At 45.2% G+C, this 12,447-nt stretch overlaps 1 protein-coding gene across 1 annotated transcript in view; it reads right to left on the bottom strand.

Moving 5' to 3' along the window:
- The window catches only part of MICU1 (mitochondrial calcium uptake 1), a 245,732-nt gene extending 238,210 nt beyond the window's left edge, over positions 1-7,522 (bottom strand). The window contains exon 1 of the mRNA XM_088475745.1: positions 7,284-7,522. The gene's annotated coding sequence lies outside the window, so the exon portion shown is untranslated. The remainder of the gene's footprint in view (positions 1-7,283) is intronic.
- Positions 7,523-12,447: the final 4,925 nt, after the last annotated feature.

Below are 12,447 nucleotides of genomic sequence, written 5' to 3'. Positions count from 1 at the left end.
AGAGAGTGCAGTGTGTACGGAAATCTGCACGATTTCTACCGATAGTTTATCATAAACACGTCTCGCATGTGAGAATTTGTATTTAAATCAGCTATGATGCGACTTCTCTCGGCTCCTCAGCAGATGAACAAACGTTATGTCGGTAGCACAGGGGAAGGTAGTGTGCGGCACCCCATTTGCCGTGGAACTACACATCTCACCGACTACATAGGCAGCAACAACTTCTTCATGACCCATTCTCACATGGTCTAATAACCAGGGTAGAATCAACAATATAAATTATAGAGTGCAGCAGCAGAGTATGTAACAAGCTTCTACACAATACAATACCAATACCATATTTGTGAATATTGTGCTTCCTCTTTCTGTATGCTCAGTTCAGGCCATTATTATAATAAATGAGTTTTTAGCCTGAAAGCACAGTTATCTGACTGTGTACGTGGGCACTATGGCCCTCATTCAGAGCCGTACGCTCTGAGCAGAGCGCACGCTCTGAATGAGGGCCGGGCTCCATGAAAATGGAGCGTCCTTCTGGACGCTCGTATAGCTGTGGGTCACCACCCACAGGCTATACGAGCGTGCATTTTGATGGGCGCGATGGTCGAGACCATCGCGACCATCGAAATTGCGAGCCGGAGCCTGCGGTTGAGGTTTTCAACCGCAAGCTCCGGAGTGATTTTGGCTCTATCAGAGCCAAAATCACTCCCACTGACATCACTAGTGATGTCAGTGGGCCGGCTTTTGATGGGAGGCGTTCCCGTGGGAACGCCCCCGTCAGGGAGGCACGCCCCCGGCACGCCTACCAAAGGGGGCGTGCTGTCAATCAACATTGACAGCACGCCCCCTTTGATCGGACACAACGAGCGAAGGACTTTCCTTCGCTCGTCGCGTCTGGCGCATGCGCACGACGGAGCTCCCTCCGTCGTGCGCATGCTCAGTCCAGAACATCGACCCACTTGCGAGCGGACAGCCGCTCGCGAGTGGGTCTGAATCAGGCCCTATATCATCAAGACCATTTGGAATCAAAAGGATCGTTTTAAACTAAAGGATTATTGGGTAGTGTGTATGTTGTACATCAGCCCTTTTTGGGCTTGTTTTGGTCGGTCTGAAACGAATTCTTCGTTAGCATCATTGGGCAGAATCTTATAGTGTGTATCCAGCATAGCACGGGTCTGATCAGATTAGCATAAAATTACAGTACAGTATGTTGCAAACAGGTTATTTGAGCCCCAAATTAGCTAAGCATGTAAAGCCTTGGCCTGCTATCCTCAGACTGCTCTCATCCCATAGTAATGGCACTTAAGTTTGAAGTATATCGCTGAACCACTTAAGACTTTTTAAATTGCAAATTGCCAATATATAAGAGACACTAGAAATTAGAAATAAGCATAAATATATAAGCAAAAAAGTTACAGAAAACAATATATGGAAATAGCCATTCTCCAGTGCAGAAATTAAAAGATTTACATGAAATTATAACTTAATATTGTACAGAATTATTAAATAAATGTTAGCGCTATTTTAAGAGCACCAAGTATTTTTTTAACGGATCCTTCCTCACTTAAAACAAGATTTTGGGCCCCATTTATTAAAGAGACATAACACCTTTAGCAGTCGCTCTATGGCTATGTCCGCCTTTCAATATTTAACAAACAGCGGCAATCTAAGCTTACCGCTGTTTGTCACTATATCGCTCACGTCATCTATATATGGCGAGAGCAATACGGTCCCCACTGGCGGCAATGGGGACCCAGTGAAGCCTTCCTGGCACTGTTGTGCGTGCCTGTTTCACCCGGCGGGGACCCATGTGCAGACTGGCCATCGCACATGACGCAGGAGCCGATCGCTGACAGCTCTGGGCTGCCAGCAGCTGAGCAGAAGATGCTGCCGACGAGGTGGACGTCACTGGTGAGGTAAGTAATGTTGAAAACCAGTGGCATATTCGTTAGTATCACTGCAATACTAATCTAAATATGCCGCTGGTATTAACCATTCATTGATACATGGAGTTCAGAATCTGACAATTTATCTTGGCTGCTCTTTATAAATAAAGCACATACTTGTACAGTCTTGGGTAGGTCTACAAAACAATAAAATGACCTAAATCTGACTTTCTTTCCAACTACTGAAACCATGAGGTGCTCATCCCATAGAGCCCCACTGTTCTGAAAAAACTAGTTCCAGGCAAGCTACAAAAGCAGTAGGAATTTGGAAAGTATGCGTCTGAATACTGGGTGTCAGAATAAGCCTGTGCAACACAACTCTCTCCAATTCTGGAAATGTTACTTTCACACACAAAGGGTCTGCCAGAAATTTGGGACATGTGCACAAAATACTGTAAGTAAATGTACAGTACTCTAGCAGCTATTATAGCCAGTAGACTTTGTGGAGAAGACTATTAACTATCAACACTGATAGTGAGCAATATTTGCCCGTCCCTCTTTGCAAAACTGATCTAGAAAGGTTAGTACAGATGCAAGTATCGTTCCGGCAATTTTGAGCTAATGTCAAATGGGGCCCATTCATCAGCATAATTGGGGCAATTGCCCGTTGTGCAGATGATTGTGTAAAAATATCTGCAATGTATGGGGTTCACCAATTGCCAATTTTGCCCAAAAAGCGATCAGAATCGTTAAATCATGTTGTCCAACATGTTGGATTTCACCAACCAATCAGGGCTGTAGATTGCTAGGGTATGGGAACGATCAGCCGATTTGCCGACCGTTACTAGTAAAATGATGGGCCTCACACAATTGGCAGATCTGTTATTGCTGAAAATGATCTGCAAATTACAAACTATCTGTAATGTATGTAATGTTTTTTTCCTGATTGCTGATGTAGGGGCCACAAAAGATGTTAAAATTTACTAACGGGCTGTTTGCCAAAGCCAGCTTTGCTGAAAGTTTCAAAAAGGCAACTTGAATCAATGCTATAATACAAGCCTTGTTTAGCATTAATTCCGGTTGTCGCTTTAAAAACATTGGTCTAAGCCGCTGATTATCTGCGACATTAAAAAAATTACCGTTAGTAAAAAAACAAAACTCCTACTAAAGGAAATCGATGTTCTTAATTTTAAGACACTGCAATGCTGCTCTTGCAGCAGACAATGGTCCTGTCAAAAGATAAACTTCCTTCCCAGTTTGAGCCATTTTATAGAGGGTAACATGTTTTTGAGTTACCATCCCAATGGTTGGGATGCCTGTGCTCAGCTCAGAATACTGTCAGCAGCCGGAATCCAGGCACCCGTATCCCAACGTTGAGTATTAGGGTTAGGGGGAAGGTTAGTTTTAGGGTTAGATACCAGGGGGAGGGTTAGGCTGCAGGGGGGGGGGGTGGGAGGAGCTAGACTATGGCAAAGGTGAAATTGGGGGAGAATTAGAGGTTAAGGTAAAGGCCCCATACATCAGCAATTGATTGCAGCAATTCTGCAATTTGCAATCGATAGTGTATACAAATCTTTCCCTTTTTCAATCGATTGCAGAATTGCCACAATCGATTGAAAAAGGGAAAGATTTTTTTATACACAATCGATTGCAAATTTCAGAATAGCTGCAATCAATTGCTGACGTATGGGGGCCTTAAGGCTCCTTACATTCAGGCGTCGATATTCTGTTGGGATGGCGCTGTCGGTATTCTGACCGCCGACATCCAGACCACCAGGATCCCATAACCAAGCCCTATTTCAGCAGTTACTGTCTAGTGTTACCATTCATCTTTACCTGACTAAATTGTCAGACTGACACTGAAATATCATCCTCGTAAAATGATCCTACACCATTATTGCACAGTGGGGATGGTGTCGCTGTATGGTGGGCAGTGGTTAATGTATGCCAGGAAAGGCAAGGGTGTCTGTAACTGGCATATTAAAAGACATTAAAAAGTAACTTTTATGGAGTTAATTAAAAATGTAGCTCATATTGATTAATAAGAAATCAGCAAAACAAAACAAGAGATAGAAAAGTGCTATTAAATAAAAACTTGTTTGCCTATGTGGATTTATTGCTTATTCTTAATATACTGAATGGAAAATACCCCAGAATTACTTTGTGTTTACTTACTAAAATGGTGTTCCCGCTAGGCTGTTCTAGTGGGGCGCCTCGCCCTGCTCGATTTTAAAAGGGCAAAATGCGCCCTGTCCTTTTAGCGACGCCCCACTAAAACAGCCTGCCCTGAGCCTTCCCCACCCGTGGGTCGCAGTGTCACCTGAGTGGGAAAAGTTGCGGTCACCGATCACTGCCGGGTGAATAGACGTCACGGTGAGGGGAGAGCTTGGTGGAAGCCTAGCACCTCTGTAAGTGCTGGGCATGCCCCTAAGTGTGACGAATTGGGGGCATTCCAAAAGGACACGCCCCTTCCCCGATCTGCCACGCCACTTTTCGGGAGAATGCCTTCAGAGTGCGCATAGGATGCCCTGCCTGCAAGTCTGCTTCCTGCCCGCATTCTAGCGGGAACGCTAATAACATATGGTTTGTCATTCTATATAGAACTTAAAAATGGATCTTATTTAATAACTATACTTGAGAGTGCACTTGTATAATGACTAGAATGATTTTTGCTTCCACTCTCCAGAGGTGCGATCCGAAATACATGTTAACTAGTGCCTTCGGGATGTTACTGTGGGCTGTAATTACATAGCTCTGGCACCAAGTACCGCAGCTAATTGAATTGCCCCTAATAAGTACTACGAGGCACTATCATTTGAAAGAGGTCACCCCCACCCCATTTCTAAAGTGAGTCCCTCCTGAAACCTTTTTCATTATTAAGGTTCTCTCAATTTTTTTTAGAACAGTGACGGCATCACTTGATAATCTGTATTGGCTGCTGTAGGGAGATGTCTGGTCCGATGGAGAATTTTTGTTAATAAACAGATTCCTTAATTGGGGTTCAAATAGTTTTGAAATCAAAACTTTTGATTATGATTTTAACTTACATAAGACAAAAATCAGGTTAAAAATATTATTATATCAATCATTAATAAAGAATTTTTGTAACAAGCATTAAGATAATTAGTATTATACCAGGGAGTTTATTTACTAAGCGTCAGGTTCTAAAACCCAGCGCTTCCAATCGTGTTTATGCCTGAAATTTAAAAGGGCAATGCTTTTACTAGCCGTGTTCTGCAAGTAAAATCATCTGTCCATTTAAATTTCTGACAAAAACTCGATTGGAAGCACGGTGTTTTAGAACCGAACGCTTAGTAAATAAACCCTTACATGTCAATTGAACCATCCAGTCCTTCGTCTAGAAACAAGCAGCATAGTCAAGAGTCCAAGGAAAGTTGGAGATGAGGTGCAGCATCGACTGGGCAAAAGGAAGAATGTGCAAATAAAACTGTAATAAGTATACAACTACATTGGGCCCTGTGCAATGTGGGGACATGCTGGCATGTAGTGGATGCAATGAAGGTGTAACTCTCATTGAGGTAAATTTATTAAACATCGGTACTAGATCTGATAATTAAAATTTCATATCGACGATTATCGCGGCAATATGAAGCTATAGATCGCAGGAGTATATAAAAAAAAAATCACCCGCAGGGAGAGGGGCACACACTAGACAATGTGTGTACCCGGCCGGTGCATACTACGATAAACATATCGTTCGGTCGTTTCACATCGCACGATCTGGTGAATGACTGCACGATATGTTGTTCACCAGCCACCTCCACAAGCATGGCGTTGTTCATCAAATTGACAGATTGAGCCGCAAGTAGGCTCGATCTATAGATGCGATGAACGAACCCGCGGGTATGAGCAAAGTGCAGATGTGGATGATATGACGGTCTGATCCGCCGGATCGGGCGACATATCGTTTAGTCTGTACCCAGCTTTAGAATGGATGTTACAGCCTTCTTCTTCAGGTCCCTTCAGAGCTACTTGATTGATCTGATGACCATGCATGTGTTTACAGTCACTGCAGGTAGTTACTGTAATATGTAGCCTGTAGGCTAGAATGGCTAACGCCACCTGAAGATGGCATTAGTTACCAGTAAATTATGCAATAAAGCAGGAACTGCTTCTGCAAACGAAAATGGGAGACTGCAGCAGATATCTCTCATATCTGCTGTGGTCCCCCGTACATTTGGGGGAATCTTAATATTTGCGGGTACCCCCAAAAACATTCTGCAAATATTAATTGATAAATAGGCCCCAGTATCTCTTCAGTCCTGTGTATATTAGATTAGTGTCCAGGAAGCATATAATTCCTGGTCCCAATCAATCATATACGTGCAATAGGGGATCACAGAATTCCCTGCTAGGCTAGATTTACTCCATTTACTGAATGAAATATGAAGAAAGCCAACACAAGGTGTTGGGTATATTTTGTCGACAGTCATTATCTAGACACCATAATTTCGACACAAACAATGTTGACAGAGATAATGTCGAAAGTTACAGGGGTCAATCCAAATAGGTGTGAAGGAGGCGAATTGCCATTGGAACGGAATAGAAACGCCGGCGATAGCACTGCGATTGGGCTGGATTGGCATAAAAACACCAGTCACGGCACTACAATTCGCCCCCTCACAGCCCGATCTCACCTCAAACTTGCACATTTATGCTCGCAGCCCTCACTTGCACATTTATGCTCGCAGCCCTCACTTGCACATTTATGCTTGCAGCCCTCACTTGCACATTTATGCTTGCAGCCCTCACTTGCACATTTATGCTTGCAGCCCTCACTTGCACATTTATGCTTGCAGCCCTCACTTGCACATTTATGCTTGCAGCCCTCACTTGCACATTTTTGCTGCACATACGGAGATAACATCCGTACTTACTCGAGTGGGCTATAACATCACTCATGGCAGTCAATTAATTTATGAGTGGGAGGGGGGCGAGTTGCCGATGCAATGGAGTATAAACAGCCCAACCTTGCCTGAGACTCGCAAATTTTTTAACGCTATCCTATGGCATTGCAAACAAATATCCACGCCACCAGCGGTACATTAAGCACGGCACATAGGTGCACTTACTCGTAGGCACGACATAGTCACGCCTAATTGTATTGAGCCCACAATGTCAACTGGTACATAATGCCAACAACCAATATTAAGCCTAATCCCAAAATTGTACATTTTATATTGACATTTTAACTGTGTCAACATTTCATGCGTAGATATTTTACAGGTGTCAACATTTTAACCTGGTCGACCTTTTCATCTACGACTGCATCCCTACATAAGCCCTAGCAGTGACTTCTCTTTACATACCCCACTGACACATACAGCGAGCACAGCAGGTAACTGCACTCATTCTCTCATACGTGCTCCCTCCACCAACCTGACAGCAGGACCTCTCCTCTGCTGCCCGGCCTCTGCCACCGCCCAGGTGCCGCCTTCTTGGGGGTCTCTCTTCTTCAACGAACCTCTTATTCCAAGGGGAGAACTAAGTAAACAGCCCGCGGCTCCCCCTCTGCAGCCGGAGACGCTGCCGCTCGTAACACAACGACTACAGCCCAGCAGCAGCAGCTACTACTAACTACTGCTGCACATACAGGAAGCAGCACTGAACTACAACTCCCACAATCCCTCTCGCCAGCTAAAAAACTTTATTGCATGCGAACTGCTGTGAACAGGGCTGGATGGCGTAGCCACTGACAAGAAGGACCGAGCGCTTCAGCAGATGTTGCGGCAGGAGAGTCCTTCTCAGGATGCAGAGAGTCACTGACACGTTACGTATGCGAGCAGCTCAGTGATATGTTCATTTATGGATACACAAATATGTGTACTGTGTAATATTTAGCAGTAGCAAACGCAGGATTTCTAGAAGGGGGTTTCCAAATGCTTGATTTTAGAGCGAGTGTGGCCAGTCCATGAAGAGGGCATAATTAGCACTAATCCAGTTTTAATATGTATCATACAAAGTGTATTGTGTGTCATAATTCCAGCATATACAGGATCACAGGAAGTCATTAGATGCAGCAGTAGGGCCATCCTGCCAGAGTTGAATGTTTTCATTTTAGATGTGGGCACCATTCCAGAGCATTAGAGCAAGTCTGGGAGTCTGCGGGAGCAGCAGAAGAACCTAGCACTGACCTGGACATATATGTACATATTGGGCTCTATAGCAGTGCATCCCAAACAGTGCATGTTTTCCAGATCTCCTAGTTGGTGTACAGGTTATTTATTACTGGCTGATACATGTTAAAAGATCCACAGGTGGTGCTAATTATTTCATTTGTGATACTAAGAACATGTAACACTAGTAAAATTATATTATGTTACTATTTCTACTGTGGTCATGGTGTGGGCTGGGGAGGGGGGTTTCCAGGCAGACGGAAACCCCCCTCTTCGTTTGCCTATGATTTAGCTAAGGGACAAGACACACTGAGGCTACGAGAAGGCAATTACGGTAATTACCTGACATGTCACATGACTTCAACACACATTCGCAAAACTATGGATAGAAGTAATGTACAAAATAAACAGGTACTTGTGTACTTTACGGACTCATTGCAGAGAGAACCCAATGAATGTTTTAAATGGTACTTGTGTACTTTACGTACACAAGTACCGAAAGTTGTCCCCACCTAAAGAAGAAAGTTGTCCCCTCGCGGGCTTGTTGCGCTCGCCACGCTTCGGGCCTGGTGGCTCGCTACGCTTCCCACAAGGTTATATTCTCCCTCTGTTCCCACTTGGATGGTAGGGAATGATACTGGGAATGACGCTAGACACTGGCTGATGACGTGAGGGTCCTCTCCGTGAAGGGGACATTACCATGATTGATAATAATAATGAATGTAGGACACTTGGGTTCTCTCCGCAATGAGGGCCTGATTCAGAGCCGGACGCTCTGACCAGAGCGCTTGCTCTGAATCAGGGCCCTCCTACCTAAACTTGGAGCGGCCTCTTGGACGCTCGCATAGCTGTGGGTTACCACCCACAGCTTATGCGAGCGTCCATGATGATGGTCGCGATGGTCAAGTCCGTCGCGACCATCGGGCTTGCGACGAGACCCTGCGGTAGGGTCTCGGTGACCGCAAGCCCTGGAGTGATTTTGGCTCTATCAGAGCCAAAATCACTCCCACTGACATCACTAGTGATGTCAGTGGGGCCGGCCCCAGACGGTAGGCGTTCCCATGGGAACGCCTCCGTCTGGCAGCCACGCCCCCGGCACGCCCACCAAAGGGTGGCGTGCTGTCACTCACCATCGACAGCACGCCCCCTTTGGTGCGAGACCCCGAGCGACGGCATCCCCGTCGCTCGCCGGGTCTGGCGCATGCGCATGATGGAGCAGCCTCCGTCATGCGCATTTGGGTACCATCGACCCGCTTGCGAGCGTCCTGCGCTCGCGAGCGGGTCTGAATGAGACCCTGAGTCCGTAAAGTACACAAGTACCAATAAACAATAATACAATGGTGTTTTGTGGATAATAATGCTGCAATTTAATGTTACATTCTTTACTGTGCACAATTTAAGTATTATAACTTTAATGAAATAAACATATAATAATACTATATTTTTGTTGTAGGAAAATAATACAAAAGAAAATGTGGAATGTGCCCAGTCAGACTGGGTCATAAAAGATCAGTTGCCAGTCTGTGTATGCCGGAACAATGTTTACAGATGCTCGGTTTCTCTGCACTAGCGCCTACAATTGGCATCGCTGACTAATGCTGGCCATACACGGGACGATTGATCACATGATTTGGGCAGTTTCTACAGGTTGGACAGACCAATCATTTGAAAATAGTTGTATTTTGAGTCTTCTGCGACCCCAATGCGCGTCCCCGCCGTCGTCTAGTTGGATCGCAGATCAGATGGTTTTGCAGAGAGATCTCAACTGATCATGTAGGAATTGACACACATTACGTGATGTGATTGATCAAATCGTATGGTCTTATGTGAAATAGTTGCATTTTAAATACAGTTGTCCTGTATCTCAAGGGAAGAATTTTCAAGGGAAATCGTACAACTGATCTGATCAACTTTTGAATCTCACCATGTATGGCCACCTTAACTGTGACTTCAGCAATGCCGATTGTATGTGTGCGATGGGTGCAAAGAACGGGGTGTCTCTAAACATTTTCCCGGCATACAAGCACTGGCAGCACATCTCTGGTGAGCCAGTCCAACTCTGGGAATGTGTAAGGTCCATATAATTCGGGCCTCAGGTTGCTCGGTGCTTTGCAACTAGTTTTATTTTATCATGTATTTATTTATACAAAAAGGAGATACTGGGGGACATTCATAGGTGCACGGTATTGCAGCCACAGCTGCGTCTTTATGCCAATGCTATGGCCGATGGACTTCGTACAGAGACTCCCACTAGCTGTGGCGCTAATCCACCGATGTGCGTATTAAGAAGAAACATCAGCCGCTCTATTGAACATTGCACCAGCCCTATGGAGAAGCAGATTAGCCGTTTGTACATGGCCGAGGGCGTCAATGCAACCGCAGGAAAACACACATTCACTGACCATGACGGCCCGCATCTGGCTAGTCACCCCCTGTTACCACCCAGAAATCGCCTATCTCTGTGTCCATATTAGTTCTATGGCTCCCTAAATCAGGGCCGAAACTAGGATATCTTGTCACCCGGTGCAAGGTAGCAATCTTGCGCCCCCTCCCTTCCTGTACCTGGATTTTGTCGTTGCTTCTCCATAAGGCAGTGCACTAGTCAAATGTCCCTGCTATAGTGACTTACATTATTCCACACACCATAATGCCCATTACACATTATGCCACACACTGTAATGCCTATTACCAAAGTGCCACTTACATATTTGCCCGACACCATTTTATGCCCCACAGTAAGGCTTCTAATTACTTTAAAATTACCTGCTCGTTGCAAGGGGGTTCCATGCTCATTGCCAGGGGGTTTCATGCTTGTTGTCAGGGGTTTTATGCTCATTGCCAGGGGGTTCCATGCTTGTTGCCAGGGGGTTCCATGCTCGTTGCCATGGGGTTTAACGGGAGAAGATGCAGCTTTCAGCATCTTCTCCCGGCACTTGCGCTGGCCTAATAGCACTAGAGGTCCAGTAGTGTCTGCCTCCTCCTTGGCAGCAGCCATTTTTGGATGGCCGTTTTCTGACTCTGCAGCCCCCAAGCCACCGTGAGTCATCCGTTTTCCACCCCCTGCATTCCGGCACCCGGTGCACGTGCACCTCTAGCCCCCCCCCCTAGTTGCGGCCCTGCATAAGTCACAAAATATATATCAGTCATCTACTGATGTGTACAGGCGACTCGCCGATCACTAGTATACATGCTGCAGGGACCCGGTGGTGAGTGAATGCCCGCCCAGTTGTGATGTCAAGCCTGACACATCAGGCAGACGATTGGTAAGTGTGTATGTACTTACCAATCATCAGATAGGTCACCCAGACCTAGTGTGTACCCAGCTTTAGTGGCCTAAAAATAACTACTCAAAGAACTGCAAAGTAAATGACAATCTCTAGAGCTCATGTAATTCAGCGCAGGACCCCTTATGAGGAGGTAAGTTTATAACATGCACACCTGGTTATGCATCAACGTTTATAATAATAAGCAATCTTAATGGACCTCCCATTTCTCATTGACCGGGCTCTAGACTAGGCTGGGTTTCCCAAACTTGGGGACTGATTCAGCAATGATCGCAGTTGCTCATAGGCACACAATCGGACGATTTTTGTCGCATGGCGCATACATACGCATCGCAATGCTAGTGAGCGATCCAGCCGCTGCGATCGTAGTGGCGACGCAGACCCATCACAGGGTGATTGACAGGAAGTGCCGTTTGTGGGTGGTGGAGGAGGGGTGGTCAGGCGAATGCAGGTGTGTGAGTGCGTTTCAACGGCAATGCAGGGGCGTGCATAAATTATCCACTGCAATACCATACGCAGCCTGAGGTTTCATAGCATTCGCTGAAGTTATCAATTCCTCATTGAGGTCTGACCTGCCTTAACTGTGCGTATGGGTCCGATGTTACCGATTATTTTGCTATGTTACCAAAGTATACGGATGTAAGGGGGAAGTTGGCGTCCTTATGTTAGGCAGCGATTGCAATGCGAATGCAAACATTTGCATATCACCACTGATATTAGCAACTGTGTTGCGTGCATATTAGCAGAATAGCGATCCTTGCTGAATCAGGCCCTTGGTCCTTAATGTTACCCTTATAGTCCAAGTTTTAAGGATATCCATGCTTGAGAACAAATGGTTAAATCAAACTGACTGAGGTACTTAAGGATTGCAAAAACAAGAGATTAGGCGCTAATGAATAAAAAGATATATACTGTGCCTTGCAAAAGTATTCACCCCCTTTGCATTTTTCATATTTTGTTGCCTCAGAACCTGGAATTAAAATGTATTGTTTGAAGGTGTGGATCATTTAATTCACAGAACATTTTATATTGTGAATCCAACAACATTTAGGACAACATAACAGAAAACTTCATCGTGCATAACTATTCACCCCCCTAAAGTCAGTACTTTGTCGAGCTACCTTTTGCGTCAATTATAGCTGC

This window comes from Taudactylus pleione, unplaced genomic scaffold (genome assembly GCF_031769625.1).
Source record: "Taudactylus pleione unplaced genomic scaffold, aTauple2 ptg000016l, whole genome shotgun sequence".
NCBI lineage: Eukaryota > Metazoa > Chordata > Amphibia > Anura > Myobatrachidae > Taudactylus > Taudactylus pleione.
Note: the sequence above shows the minus strand (reverse complement) of the source record. Positions and strands in the feature narration are given on the sequence as shown.